The sequence below is a fragment of the Lissotriton helveticus genome, chromosome 9, assembly GCF_964261635.1.
Source record: "Lissotriton helveticus chromosome 9, aLisHel1.1, whole genome shotgun sequence".
In the NCBI taxonomy this organism is placed as follows: Eukaryota; Metazoa; Chordata; class Amphibia; order Caudata; family Salamandridae; genus Lissotriton; species Lissotriton helveticus.
In genome coordinates this window covers 794,506,359-794,520,587 of record NC_136070.1, presented here as the reverse complement: position 1 = coordinate 794,520,587, position 14,229 = coordinate 794,506,359, and the positions used below count along the sequence as shown (strand labels likewise).

General features: G+C 48.9%; 1 protein-coding gene across 2 annotated transcripts in view; it reads right to left on the bottom strand.

Annotated features, from left to right (window-relative positions):
* CCDC61 (coiled-coil domain containing 61) overlaps positions 1-13,691 on the bottom strand; it is a 597,856-nt gene extending 584,165 nt beyond the window's left edge. Inside the window, exon 1 of one of the 2 annotated variants that reach the window (XM_078660929.1) lies at positions 13,461-13,691. The gene's annotated coding sequence lies outside the window, so the exon portion shown is untranslated. Of the gene's footprint in view, positions 1-12,587; positions 12,689-13,460 lie in introns of those variants that run through there. The other variant, XM_078660928.1, reaches the window with a different exon arrangement.
* Between the last annotated feature and the right edge of the window lie 538 nt (positions 13,692-14,229).

Here is a 14,229-nt window from a genome sequence, read left to right as displayed (position 1 = left end):
ATATAACATAGCCTGGATCTTGGCAAAACCTAATTCAGTGACTTTGAGCCTGTATGCCGGGTCTGACCAACCCCCATTGAACCAATCATGTATGGAGAGAAGCTGCGTGGCCAAATAATATAGGTACAGATGGGTCATCCCCAGTCCCCCGTCGAATGAGGGGATCCTACACACGTTGAGCGTCAACCGGGCAATACCCTTTCCCCATAAAAACTTGCTGGCTATTCTGTCAAGCTCACGGAACCAGGCTCTGGGAAAGCCGATGGGGGTATTTTGCAGAATGTAGAGGAAACGGGGAGTACCATAATTTTAAATAGGGCGACTCTCTCCATAGGGTTCAGGGGCAATGTTTGCCGCTTCTGAGGTCTGCCTTAACCAGCTTCACCAATGGGGCCACGTTAAGAGCCCAGCTGAGCTCAGGAAGCAAGGTCATCCATATCCCCAAGTATTTGAATGATTGACAGCGAAGAGGAATGTTGGATTGCCTGGCTCAACACACAGGATCCCTTCCTCAAGTTCACCTGCTCAATGAGCAAGACCGATCTAGTTTTCCTTGATCTAAACATCCATGCTGAGTCAGGCAGACTGGTGACAACAACCCATTTTAAAGAGACAGCAAGAAACTGCCTCTTGACCTTTGATAGTTTTCACCCTCGCCATCTCAAACAAAACCTGCCATTTGGACAATTCCTCCGTTTGCGCAGGAACTGTAGCAAAAAATCCGACTACCTAACCCAAGCGGAAGACTTAAGCAACAAGCTGAGATACAGAAAATACCCAAATAAAATGATCAAAGAGGCTAAAAAACGGGCGGCTAACAACAATAGGGAAGCACTTTTAGAACCCAAAGAGAGAACACAACCTGAGGACAAAAAACCGATCTGTATCACCACGTACAATCAAGTCTCTGACAGTGTGTCCAAAATAATCAAAAAACATTGGCCAATACTTAACAGCGGCGGCCTTCACATACCTACTCCCATGTTTAGTCATAGGCGGGGTAAAAATTTGAAGGATTATTTGGTACATACCCGTCCCACACCAATAACCCAGACAGTAAGATCCCAACCACTACCTGATGGTCATTTTCCATGCAACAATTGTAGTGTTTGTCATTTGACTTCCCCAACCAAAAACGTAATTTTCAACAACACTACGAGATGGGAACTAAAGGGTTTTTCCAATTGCAATACCAGTGGGGTTGTGTACTTGATAACCTGCACGTGCAACCTTCACTATGTAGGAATGACCACTAGGAAGGTCAGTACTCGCATAGTAGAGCACAGAAGTAACATCAGGTGCAAGCGAGCCACAACAAGAATGACCACCCACTTCATTGAACAGAACCATACACCTAATGATTTAACCTGGGTGGTCATAGAAACAGTGAAAAACAAAGACAATCAGGAACGAATCCTCCATGAAAAAGAACAAAGATGGGTGTTTCGTCTTCATACAGATACCCAAGGACTTAATGATGAAATCCCGTGGGGAGCCTTTCGCCCATAGACAATTTTTCTAATGAATTGACTTGGGATGGTATGAACCACAACTGAATAAATATCATGGTAATACTCCCCCCCAAAAACAAACCCTATCACCATGAATACCTTTTTCCACAATATCAAAAGACCCAGCACAGCCTTCCCAGAAAAGATAGGTACTAGCCTTCCTATCTATCAACTGCTAAAATACCCGTTCTTTCAAGAATAAGCCTAATCAATCTAAAGAACTTCGCCCACCCGAGAAAAAAACTTGTGTTCTACATTAGTGTATAAAAATGCCCTAGTTCACAGTATCACTCTAAAATACTTCTTATCCCTGAACCCAGCAACATTCGGTAGTAATCCCTATTTTTAGCTAACACTCGCGCCGAGCGCGATCGCATCCCACCAAGATGGCCGCCCCAAGTGAGCGCTCTAGCTTAACAGAGGTTGTCCCGGCAACCCGGAAGCTCGCGCGTTCTAAATACACCGCGAGCCCGGGTTCAGATCAGTATGCGGTCGGGTGAGGAAGCACCAGGTAGTACCGAGCGGGTCTGCCGATAGGAAGTAAGTGTATGAACTATGCTAGATTGCAAGGAAATCGGCAATTTTAAACGGGCAAACAGGAAAGGAGCCTTCTAACTCTGAACCTTGATAATCCTTTTCAGCAATGTTTCCACGAGGCGTTCCTGCCCTTACCTAAGACCATGGGGTGTAATCATACACTCTTTTATGTAAATATAACCATCTGCCATATTATTTCGTGTGTATGTGTTGTGTGTCTTGTCAATAGTCACATTAAGTCTATATGTTTTGTGTGTGAAACCACTAAACCACTTTATTCACAGTGATTTATTTTCCTACACCGTTTTGAAAACCAGCACGCATCATTATGATGCCAAGGGCACACTCACGCCCTAGTTGGAGTGAGATGTATGTGAGTTGTTCCCCTTCTTGGAAGGGGTTGTCCATCATTTAACAACTGTTATTCTATTTTACAGAAATCGAAGTGAAATACAAAACGTATGTACAACAACACGCATGTTTTATTAACAACAGCGTTTATTGTAAATAAGTAGTTTTTAGCAACACTTTTTCATTTGAAAACAGGAGTGGCAATACAGGGCTGGACCCTGTATGGTCCTGAAGAAAAGCTTGGGGGAGCTTGAAACATGTTGACCTTGACACTGATCTAGCTCAGTAAAAGTTGGAATACAGTGTTACCCCTTTTTAATTTTTTATACCACACTAGGAGCGAAATAAATTGTTGAGGCCCACTAGCACGGTATTTTTAATTCCACACCCACTCCACCATCACCACACTTGCACCACACATAGTCATCTCACAAAACCAGTGCTCCAGCGTAGTCGCCTTGTCGCAGCACGCCCCTTTTCGTAGAGAACTGGGATGGCCCCAATGATGAAGCATGTCACCGTGGGGCAACCCCGGTGAGTGAGGGGACTCTAGAAAGAAATTTTTCTTTCTTACACATTTTTGGTACACACTGACTTAGTAAGCAGTGACCATACAAACACCTACCAGGTCTCTGGACCCTTGACATAGGGTTCCTGTATTTCGGATTGCCAGTCGAAACATTCGTGGGACAAGTGTAGGGGAACCAAGGACGACTTGTCCGGCTTAAGCCTTAGGCCCGAAGCACGTTCAATGAGGTGTAGAATACGGAGGCAATGTGGGCCTGACCCAGCGGGATCTGTCAAATAGAGGAGGACGTCATCTGCGTAGAGTGCAGTTTTATCCGGTTCAGTATAGAGCCACTCCCATCCCCGCACACTCTTGCACGACCGCATCATGGATGCCAGGGGCTCCATCGCCAAGGCAAAAAGCAGGGGGGATAGGAGATAACCCTGTCTCGTTCCTCTGCGAACCGGGAAGGGCTCCGCTAGAACCCCATTAACTAAGACGCGGGCGCGGCGTAAAGAACTTTAACCATTGCACGAAAACAGGGACAGAGTCCCATCATACCACTTCTGAATGTTATCGATTACAAGAGGCCTCGCAGAGCGAGCAACGCATGGGTGCTGCAACGCCAGGCGAGACCTAAAAAGTTCTACTGGGCAGCGCAACTCATAACTATAAACAAATGGGCGTTTGCAGGGAGAGAGGAACCAGCATGCAGAGTTGACCAACAACACATGGGAAGGGGAGGATATCTAGCTGCACTATATGAGCAACACACTACCCACACACCAGAGGCGACAACTCGTGTGGAGGGAAGCTACCGCGTTCTTAGGTTGGAAAGATAAATTGACTGAGCGAACGCCACTCTGGGATTGCGAACAATTACAGGAAGTGGGCCAACTAAAAGGATTCAGTAAATGGCAGACTAGAGGGATCGAATATCAAGGGGACATTTGAAGGGGGCACACAATGATAAGCTTTGAGGGCCTGACGGTAGAGTACCAAATGTCTGACAAGGAGTTCCTGCGATACTCTCAACTAAAGCATGCACTCAGGAGACACATCCCAGACGGCGAACAGTTCGCAGACTACGCTCCACTAGAAGATAGATTACTTATCGACCATATGCTGGAGAAAGCATTCTCCCTGGTGTACAGGAAAATAATGACTAACTCCACAGACTCCCTCACGGCCCTTAGAGAAGCTTGGACTAGAGACATTAGATGATGACTAGACAGAAGCGATACAGAGTCCGAGGGATGTAGCGATTAGGGCGCGATTTTGTCTAGTGCAGTTGTGCATACTACACAGATCATATAGCTCAAGAGTGCTTTTGCACCGGATAGGGCGCAGAGACACAGACCCTCATGCAAGGGGCTGTGGGCAACTTTTTCATATATTGTGGACATGCCCAGTGATACAACGATTCTAGAGAGAATTAATAAAGGTTATGTCAGCGGTAGTAGATCTGGAGGTCACATACGAGGCTAAATGGCACATCACCTGCGTGACAGGTGAACAGAAATGGCTGAAATACTCTAAGATATGGCTTATGACGGCGGACATATTAGCCAAACGCAACATAGCAAGGGAGTGGTGTGTGAGTCAGCCACCGAGTGTTGGGAAATGGGAAGACCACCTAGATTTGTGTTGTAATGTTGAAAAAGTGGTATTCCAAGGCAGGGGATGCCCAAAGAAATGGGTCAAAATATGGGGGGAATTGGACTCTGATCTATTTGCTAGCGAACTGTGGAAAGAACGAAGGGGGAATAATAACTATGGTACTACATTGTAATGTACTCAAGATTGATTTACTATTATGGTTTTGCACTGTATACCATAAGATACATAAATACCTAGATGAAGAGCAATGCAAATGTATGGAATGTACTTGTTGTATGGTTATCTACTTAATAAAAATGTAAATATTGTCAACACAAAAAAGCAAGCTTCTTACAGTGGGGAGATTGGGGGGGGTAAGAGATTGTTGTTTTGATTTGGAATGTTAAGGGTTTGCTTTTTAGGCTCCCACTACAAGCGTCACCCACCACAGATATCCCTATGTACATGTTAGGCTTCACGATGTTGCTTGCCGTCCTATCCCCACGTCCATGGGACTCTGGACAGACCCGCCATTTTCTAGCCCTGCCCAGACGGTCAGAGGGGTCTCCTGGAATGTAAATGTTTTTTTAGATCATATCAAGAGATTGGCGGTACTGCGCTGCATCAAACGATAAGGACTGGTAGTGGTCCTGCTCAACCGAGCTTGGATGGCACCTTGGCCCTCCTCATTGATTTTCAAAAGGTGTTCGACAACGTTATGCAGTCTTTTCTAGAGTCCGTACTACAACAGGCTGGCTTTGGATCCTCCTTCTGTCGACTTGTGGCTCTCCTTCCCAATGTCCCTACCACCAAGGTCCATGTAAATGGAGTACTTTTCAGGCCTTTCTACAGCCGCAGGGACACTCATCATTGTCCAACTTGTTGTTTGCTCTTGCACTAGAGCCCCTGGTGTGCCGGATTAGATTCGATGTTCTGGAATGGTAGTGGGAGGGGGGTGTGGAGGACCACATAACCCTCTATACAGAGGATGTTCTGCTTGTTTTCAGCAACCCTCAGTCTTCGGGCCCCAGATGCCTTGAAATACTCCGCCTGTATTAGGGGACCTCCAGATTGTGGTTTAATATGTGCAAGTCACTAATGGTGCCAGTTGCGGGAGATACTGCTAGCCCTACCTGGTGCCTTGTGGTACCGGTGCGGCGACTGTCCTTTAAATATCTTGGAATTTACATCTCTTGTATCCCAGACTTGGCATGGTCCCTCAATTTTCAGCCCCTCACATTGGCCTTGGTTAGGGATTCGCGGAAGTGGAGTCGCCAGCCACTTAACCCGATGGGGTGCACTGTCTTATTTAAAATTATGTGTTTCTCATGCTTGCTCCATGTTCTGGCAAACTTCGCCCATCAGATCCCTCAGCAGTGGTTTCAATCACTTACTTAGAGGATGACAGTATTCTTTGAGGCAGGGCAGTGGCACCAAGTGTCCTTCACGTCTGCGAGAATGTCCCCGTAGGATGGGAGCCTTAGCATGACTGATATTTACGGGTACTACCTTGCTGCGGTCCTGGTCCTGATTAAGGAGTGGTTCAAGGGGGTTGGGATGACCCTGTATACCGTGTTGAATTACATCTTATAGCCCTCAATGGTCTTCTTGGGCTGCTATACGGTGACCAAATATCCCCCGCTCTCCCCTCTTGTACCAGAGTGTTGTTGCTTTGCTCGAGAACTGCCCTGCGTCATATCCACTGGGACCATCACCTCACTGGGATGACAACACTGTGGCAGTTTACTTGGCTCCAGCAGGTGGCAGTCTTCCGGGTTTTACCCAGTAGGACAGAATGGGAATCACTTAGCTGGAGGGATGTTAGTCGAGGGGGGACACTGATGTCATTTCAGGAGTTACTGAACCAGTATTGCCTCTCCCACACGCTACTCTTTTGTGACCGTCAGCTACGTCATGCCCGGCTTGTCTTCAACTCAGTAGATAACTAGATCAACAACTACAATCCTGTCGAGGCTAAACCGTTAATGGGGAGGTTGGGCAAGGGAACCATATCAGTGCTTTACTGCTCCCTGATGATCAACGCAGTGGATCAGTTCTTCCTTCTGAGACAGAGATGGGAAGACTGGGTGGGCAAGTTGGACGATGATGACTGGAGGAGGGCGTCCTTGGCCCAAAAAATTGGCAATTTCCTCCCATCTTCTGATGGTCAGATCAATTATCTTCATGCAACATATTTGACCCCTCACCAACTGTAGAAGATGGGCCTTGTTGCCCAGCCCACATGTGAGATGTAAAGGCATGCGTCATGCATTCACAACGCAGTTTTACAATGCAACATCCACATACATTTACATCGCATTTAAACTACATTTACAACGCATTCCATTACATCGCATTATTCCTTCAAGACGCATACCATTACACGCATACCATTACATTGCATTTAAGGTTTAAGTGTTGGATAGTGTAGGTGTAAAAATTACTATTCTAACTCCATGGGGTGCAACAGTAGGGTAAGTGTTGGGGTACTATGCGTTGTAATGGTATGCGTTGTAATGACATGCGATGTAGTGTCATGCGTTGTAGAGACATGCAATGTAATGGTTGCGTTGTAATGAAATGCATTGTGATGACATGCGTTGTAAAGGATGTTGGCAGTCTGGAGGAAGGGAATAGACTGGTGTGTACACCAGGAGAAGCCGAATTATGAAGTATGGGGCTGCCCCCCAAAATATGATAAGATATGGCGTGAGTATATCATGGGCTGATTATGTGACGCTGTGGTTGCTTTGCTGTTGATATTCTGTTACATGATCTGTTAGAAAGCGACCTCAGGGGAGGGCAGGCAGTGTACCTGACCACCCTGGGACCCACTTCCTTAGTTACAAAGACGAGCCCTGGCGGGAGACTTCTCAAGGGGGAGAGTCTCGAATCTAGGATCGTACACACTCCACAAGCACCACACGACAAAGAGACACCACACAGTAGTTTCTTGAGAACGCTTCTTTATCTCGTGTTTCAAAGGATCTTTATGATCGGCATAGGCAGGTATTTACAAATAGAGCAAGGGCTCAAAGAGTCTCGTCAGGGTAGGTGTAGCGGGACAGTCTTACGGGATCAGTGTCAATATCAGTGCGTATCCGGCGCACAGCTCTCAATCCTCGAGCCGGGGGATATGATGCGATCTTTGGGTTCCCATCAGCGCCCGGCCCACCACGGGGGCCGTGACGGTGCGTAGGGGGATGGCTTCAGGGTATCGAGTGGCATGGTCCACTAGGACGAGGATGAAGCGGTGACCTTGAGAGGTCTTGGGGTCCAGCGGCCCCACAATGTCAATTCCAACCCGCTCAAAGGGGGTACTGACGACGGGGAATGGTTGGAGGGGAGCCTTGCCCTTTCCTCCGCTTTTTCCACTGGCCTGGCACGTGGGACAGGACTTGCAGTGGGCCTCTACGTTTGCTTTCATTTTGGGCCAATAGAAGTGCGTGACCAGGCGGCTATACGTCTTGTCTTGGCCCAAGTGGCCTGCTAGGGGTACATCGTGGGACAAGCCAAGTCTCGGAAGCGTAGGGGTACCACCAGCACCCGGGCTGACCCTAGCTCCGCTGACTTCTGTTCGCTGTAAAGGAGGTCATTCTCCCAGTACAGCCAATGTGTTCCGGATTGGTCGCCCGCAGTCTGGGCTTCGGCCTGTTGCCGGGGTCCGGCCAGGGACGGACAGGTAGCTTGCTCCCGGCAGAACTCCTCTCGGGAGGGGCCCCCCTCGTGGCGCCACTGCGCCAATTCGGGCAGATCACCCAGCTCGGTGATCTGTGCGGGGTCGGGGAGTATGGGTTCGTTTTCAGCGACATCTTCTCCTCGTAGGGAGAGGTCGGAGGTCTCGGCTGGATCGGCCCTGTCGCCATCCACAGGGGGGAGGCTGGCAGTGTCGTCCTCGACCTCCCCGTCGGGGGGCAGTCGGCTGCCATAGATCGGGTGGTGGCGCACACCCACTCGGGAAGACCCATCATCCCGAGGTGGGTTCGGCGCTCGACCTGCTTCCATGGAGAACTTTCCAGGTCATTCCCCAGGAGGCAGTCAACAGGCTGGGAGGTCCGTACTGCTACTTTTAATTTACCTGCTACTCCTTCCCACTCGAATGGTATCAGGGCTACCTTACACAAGCTCTCAGTGTTATCTGCTGAAATTACAGGGCACAGGACATTGGGGAGGATCTGATCTTCTTGCACTAAATGGCTAAGGACACCTGTGATGCTGGCTCCGGTGTCACGGAGGGCCTCTACTCGGTGGCCATTCACTGTTACTAACTGGCGGTACTTCTTGGTGTTGGTAGGCAGGGCTTTCCCGGGGACCATCTCCCTATCTCCCAGGGATACTAGGGTCATGGCAGTAGGTTCCCATTCCTCTGTGTCCTCAAACTCCTCCCCGAGAGCTACATTCGCTGTCTGCCTAGCCGGGGGAGTTGTGGTAGGGATACGTGGGGCCATGGGACACTGGGGATCACTGGCGTAGTGCCCGGGCTTTTGACATCTAAAACATGTGATGGTCACCCTGTGCTGTCTACCTGGGGGGCCGGCAGTAGCTGGTGGAGGTGCGGGGAAATTCGGTGGTGGGTTCCTCGGGGGGCTACGCTGGGGACCGGACTGGGCTTCCCTGGGTCCTCCTTGGATTCCCCCCCCCTCTCTGGTGGGGTGGTCCTTGACTGGTGCGGGAGTAGTCTCCTACGGGGCCCCGGGAGACCCGGGTGTTCACCCAGCGATCCGCCTCGACGGCCAGCTTCCTCGGATCTGCGAGCTTGCTGTCGAGCAGATGCTGGCGTAGTTCCACAAAACAATTTGCGGACAACTGTTCCCACAGCATGAGGTCAGTTAGTTCTTCCACAGTGGTCACTTTGCTGCCCTTGACCCATCCTTTGAATGCTCTGCTAAAAAAGTTTATGTATTCTACCCAGGTGGTGCCAGGAATCTTTTTGCAGTCCCGGAACCGCTGGCGGTACATTTCTGGGGTGAGGCCGTATCTCGTCAGGAGGGCCTCCTTCATGTGGCTGTAGGAAGTCTGCACGGAGGACAGTAGATCGAGCAGGGTGTCTCTCCCCTCACTCAGGAATCGACCCCACAATCCGGCCCCCCAATCTTTCTGTGGGACTCGGTGGGAGGTCATGGCAACTTCGTAGGCCTTGAACCATTGCTGGATGTCGTCATTTTTGTAATATTGTTTGACCACCTCTTTGGGGATGTGGACTTTCGGCTCTGCCGGGGGTCCGATCTCTCGGTTCCCCGGGGGCCGGTTCTCCTCGCCTTGAGTTTGAGCTCCCTCAAGATTCGCTCGTGCTCCAGCTGAAGTCTCTTCCCTTCCTGCTCGAGTTTCTTCTCTTCTAATTCTCCTTGTACTTTCATTTGTTCGACCGCAAGTTTCTTTTCTGCCAATTTTATTTCGCCTTCGATCTTCAGTTTTGCCATCTCGAGCTCGTGGTGGCGACTTCTTTCTCGATCCGCGAGCGTTTCCGGGGATAGGCCCCCGTCTGGTGCGATGCTTCGTACCTGGCTGCTGTTGCTTTCTGTCTGGGGGAGTCCCGGTTCGTCGGGCTGCGCTGCCGCTCCTTCTGTGCGGGGGACTCCAGACTCCACCCAAGCTTTCAATGCTTTCTGCATGTCTTCCTTTGTTTTGAGACCAGTGGTAGCGATTCCCAGTTCTATGCAGAATTCCTTTAGTTCTTTGTGTGTGTACTCCTCCAGTTGTTCTATCCGGAATGCCGTACTCGCGTCGACATCAATGGTACTCATGGTGGTTTCTTCTGCCGTCTTTGCTCGGTAGTGCGTTAGTCTTGTACTGTACGATCTCTAGATTGCGGCTCGTATCCCGTCGCTTGCCACCAATGTTAGAAAGCGACCTCAGGGGAGGGCAGGGAGTGTACCTGACCACGCTGGGACCCACTTCCTTAGTTACAAAGACGAGCCCTGGCGGGAGACTTCTCAAGGGGGAGAGTCTCGAATCTAGGATCGTACACACTCCACAAGAACCACACGACAAACAGACACCACACCGTAGTTTCTTGAGAACGCTTCTTTATCTCGTGTTTCAAAGGATCTTTATGATCGGCAAAGGCAGGTATTTACAAATAGAGCAAGGGCTCAAAGAGTCTCGGTCAGGGTAGGGGTAGCGGGACAGTCTTACGGGATCAGTGTCAATATCGGTGCGTATCGGCGCACAGCTCTCAATCCTCGAGCCGGGTGATATGATGCGATATTTGGGGTCCAGCCGGACCAGGAGAGTTAGGGAGCCGCGAGTCACTCAGCAGGGCTCAAGCACGATGTCGGAGGTCTTACGATCTTCAGGGGAGCCGCGAGTCACTCAGCAGGGCTCAGGTGTTCCAAATTTGCAAGGGAGCCGCGAGTCACTCAGCAGGGCTCAAGTACGATGTCGGAGGTCTTACGATCTTCAGGGGAGCCGCGAGTCACTCAGCAGGGCTCAGGTGTTCCAAAGTTGCAAGGGAGCCGCGAGTCACTCAGCAGGGCTCAAGTGGTTCCAGCAGAAGTCCTTCTCTGCCAAGCGAGCCGCGACCACGTCAGCAGGGATCTCGTCGTTCCAGAATCGAATCTCTCGATAGTCCTCGAGCATCCCCAGTCATAGGACGACTCCTCTCTGATCTCCGGAGTTCTGGTATCCTGGGGTCTTAGCACCTGAGGGCCGCTTGTTGGGGTTTCCTGCCACGCGGCCCTTTGATCCATTCATGTCAGGTTCGGGAGGGGTCCCAGACACACAGCAGGCGTGGAGCCAGCCCTCAGGGTGGCCGGAGGGCGATTGAAACCCATCTCTCGAGGGGAGGTTGGAGGTGTGAGAGAAACTGCTCCTCCCTCTCTCACTCAAGGGGGCGCGATGTCCTCCAGCCAAGGTGGCGCCTCTCGGCCTAGGCCGCGCTGGATCGGGCGGCCATCTTAGGGGCCGGGAAGTGGGCACGGACGGGGAAGTTCCGGGGACGTGTGTGTGTGTAACATGGAGGGAAGGGTCGGCTAGGCTGGGAGACTCAGGGGTCTGTTGTGGTGTAAAGCTCGGAAGGGTGTTGCTACGGGTCAGGGAGGACCACGCCACGAAGAGGGGTCTAACATGATCCGACACACGCTGTGATGGTGTTCCTTGATGCTTGGTGGAAGCTGCAGACAGCTGTTAAAACCAAGCCATTAGTACAAATTTTCAACAAAAAAGGGCAATGTTTCAGCACGAATATGCAAGTGGGTTATTTCACTGTACACTATCTACCTGGAAGGTGCAATAAAACAGCCGAATAATTCTCACGTTTGGTTTACACATCTTCTATCATTTGTTTACATTGCGGTAACTCTATACGGGTAATAAGTGATGTTATCCACATGGTGTGGGTACGATCATGAGAGACATGATTTTTACAAAATGGTACAAATGAATCTCGCACATGATTTTAAAGCCTTGAAAAAGTCCAGGATAAAACGCGTGTCGACTGCTGCATTTGTGATCATTCTGAAGTGCTTCTGGAATAACCAAGATCTGTGTACTGCTATTTGTTGGGACTTCAATTGACAACGGGGAATTTGCTAGTTCGAGAAAAAATTTGGATAGTAGTAACTGTAACGTGTGGGCTTCGATGCCCTTCTTGGTTAACCAACTGCAATACGAGATTAAACTAGGACCCTTAGCAGGAGAGAAACATAACCCAAAACTAAGAAGATATTGGTTTTTAATAATAAATATTACCCAAATAAATTATTCTCGTTTTATAACGTTTGGGGGTGAAAATAAATAGCTGAGCGGCGCCGCCGGGACCACATTTCAGCACCGAACCCTACATCAGAAAGCTAAACCATCATGCCAGTAAGAGGAAGATTCGCAAACGAACATGGAGACACTGACATGTAAACGAAGACTGGGAAAGATTAACCCACATCTGAACAAAGAATAACGCTGGGACAAGAAGACACGAGCAGGGGGACAAAAATCACCCTGACCTAACTCCACCGCTAAAATGTTTCGTTCTGTTCTAACTAAAAGTGGGCACCAATCAAAATACATTTAAGTATTTAAAGACTCAAATCCGCGAGTACTCCCCAAAACGTACTACCTACTCATATGCATATTGCTCTACTTACACAGGCAGTCCATACGTTCACCCGAGTACCCGTTGTTGTTCTTTTAACGGCTCTTTGGCCGTAATCACAGCACTTCCGGGTCTCAGAATAACCAATACAGTGGGAAGGACTGTTAACATGTTAAGTGACATAGGATTGGCTTATTAGCAGCACTTAGGCCAATCGTAGTGAGCCGCACAGAATTCCGATGTGTTGATTTGCCAGAGTCTCCATTGAAGCTTAGTGAACAGTACAAATAGCGTCCTTGGCAACCAAGTAGCAGCACGTGGCTACCTGAATTTGTTTGCATGTACTTGTGTGCCCTGCTGTTGAGATTGTATTGCTGCGTGTCCGCTTAGGGACACCGTAGCTTTTGTGTTGTCTCGGGGCATTGGCTGTCTATTCTGGAATATTGAGGTGACAGCTGATTACCGAACCGTGCGGACTGTGCTTCCTGGACTTCCTATTCTGTGTTGGAAATTTTATTAAGACTCTCCACGCGGTAGAGAAGTGGAATATGTCTTTATTAAATTTTCCACAGAAAAGGAAGGCCAGATCGCAGGGAGGCATGCCCAGTCCGTACGGCTCGGTCATCAGCTGTCGTCGCAATATTCCAGAATGGCCAGCTGATGAGCCTTTATAAAATAGGCGACGTTTACCAACACAACGCTGCGAACCTTTTTTTGCGTGACATTTCAATGATCGAAGTCAACCTTAGGGCGTAAGGTTTTTTTTTTTATCTCGTAACTTGCTATAAGCCACGTGTGTTCACTTTGGGAGCTCTATTACGCTGGAAGGCCAGGTCAGTGAAGTGTTTCATGTATGCGGGCAACGCGCGTTTGCTAAGGAGAAGTTCGTTGTGTCAGTTGAACTGCCTGCCCGCGTACTGCTCACCTGCTGACGTTTTCAGCGTATTCCTGCTTTGCTATCTGCCTTTTTGCATGGAAGTCTATAGCTTCTGTGGAATCTTGGTACCGCGCTGCTCCTTTCACGTGACCACGTTCCTCGCCACAGTTTCTCCGCCATCTTGTGGTTGGCACATACGAATGCCGGGAGCGGGATGTTTTTTTGTTATCTTTGCCTGTCCACTCTTGAATTACGGAAGTGATGTTCTGGCACAGCATCCTTTCATCCTGCTTAATAGCAGTTAAGCTTACATCTTGGAGTTAATGAAAAATGTCCTAGTTAGCAAAAAGGAAACTTTCAATTCTACACGTCGGCGTGTTTTCTTTTCTTTATTTGTCTTTACCCTTAACGGCATAAAAGTGGTACTGTTCTTTTATTGTTTGTTGCTGTTCTATAGGAGCTCATTGCCTCAAGATTGCTTATCGATGTTAGTGTTCCTCATCCCACTCTACGCGGCCGGCCCGCTGTGGTTGTACGCAGCTTGCTGTGTATCCTCTCTGCAACTGACATGACAACTAACATGTTATATTGCATTGCCGGCCCATTATGCTGTGTTTAATGCTTCTTGCCTTTAATAAAGGTTTTTTGAAAACTAAAAAAAAGTTTAAATTCTATTAAGGACCCAAAGGTGAGGATTATGCATTCCTTTCTTCACTTTTTATTAACAGCAAGTTCAAAGATAAAGAAAAAAACATGCCACTGAACTACAACTCCCATGAACACTGGGAGTAACCATGGTCACCAACAGTCAAAAATT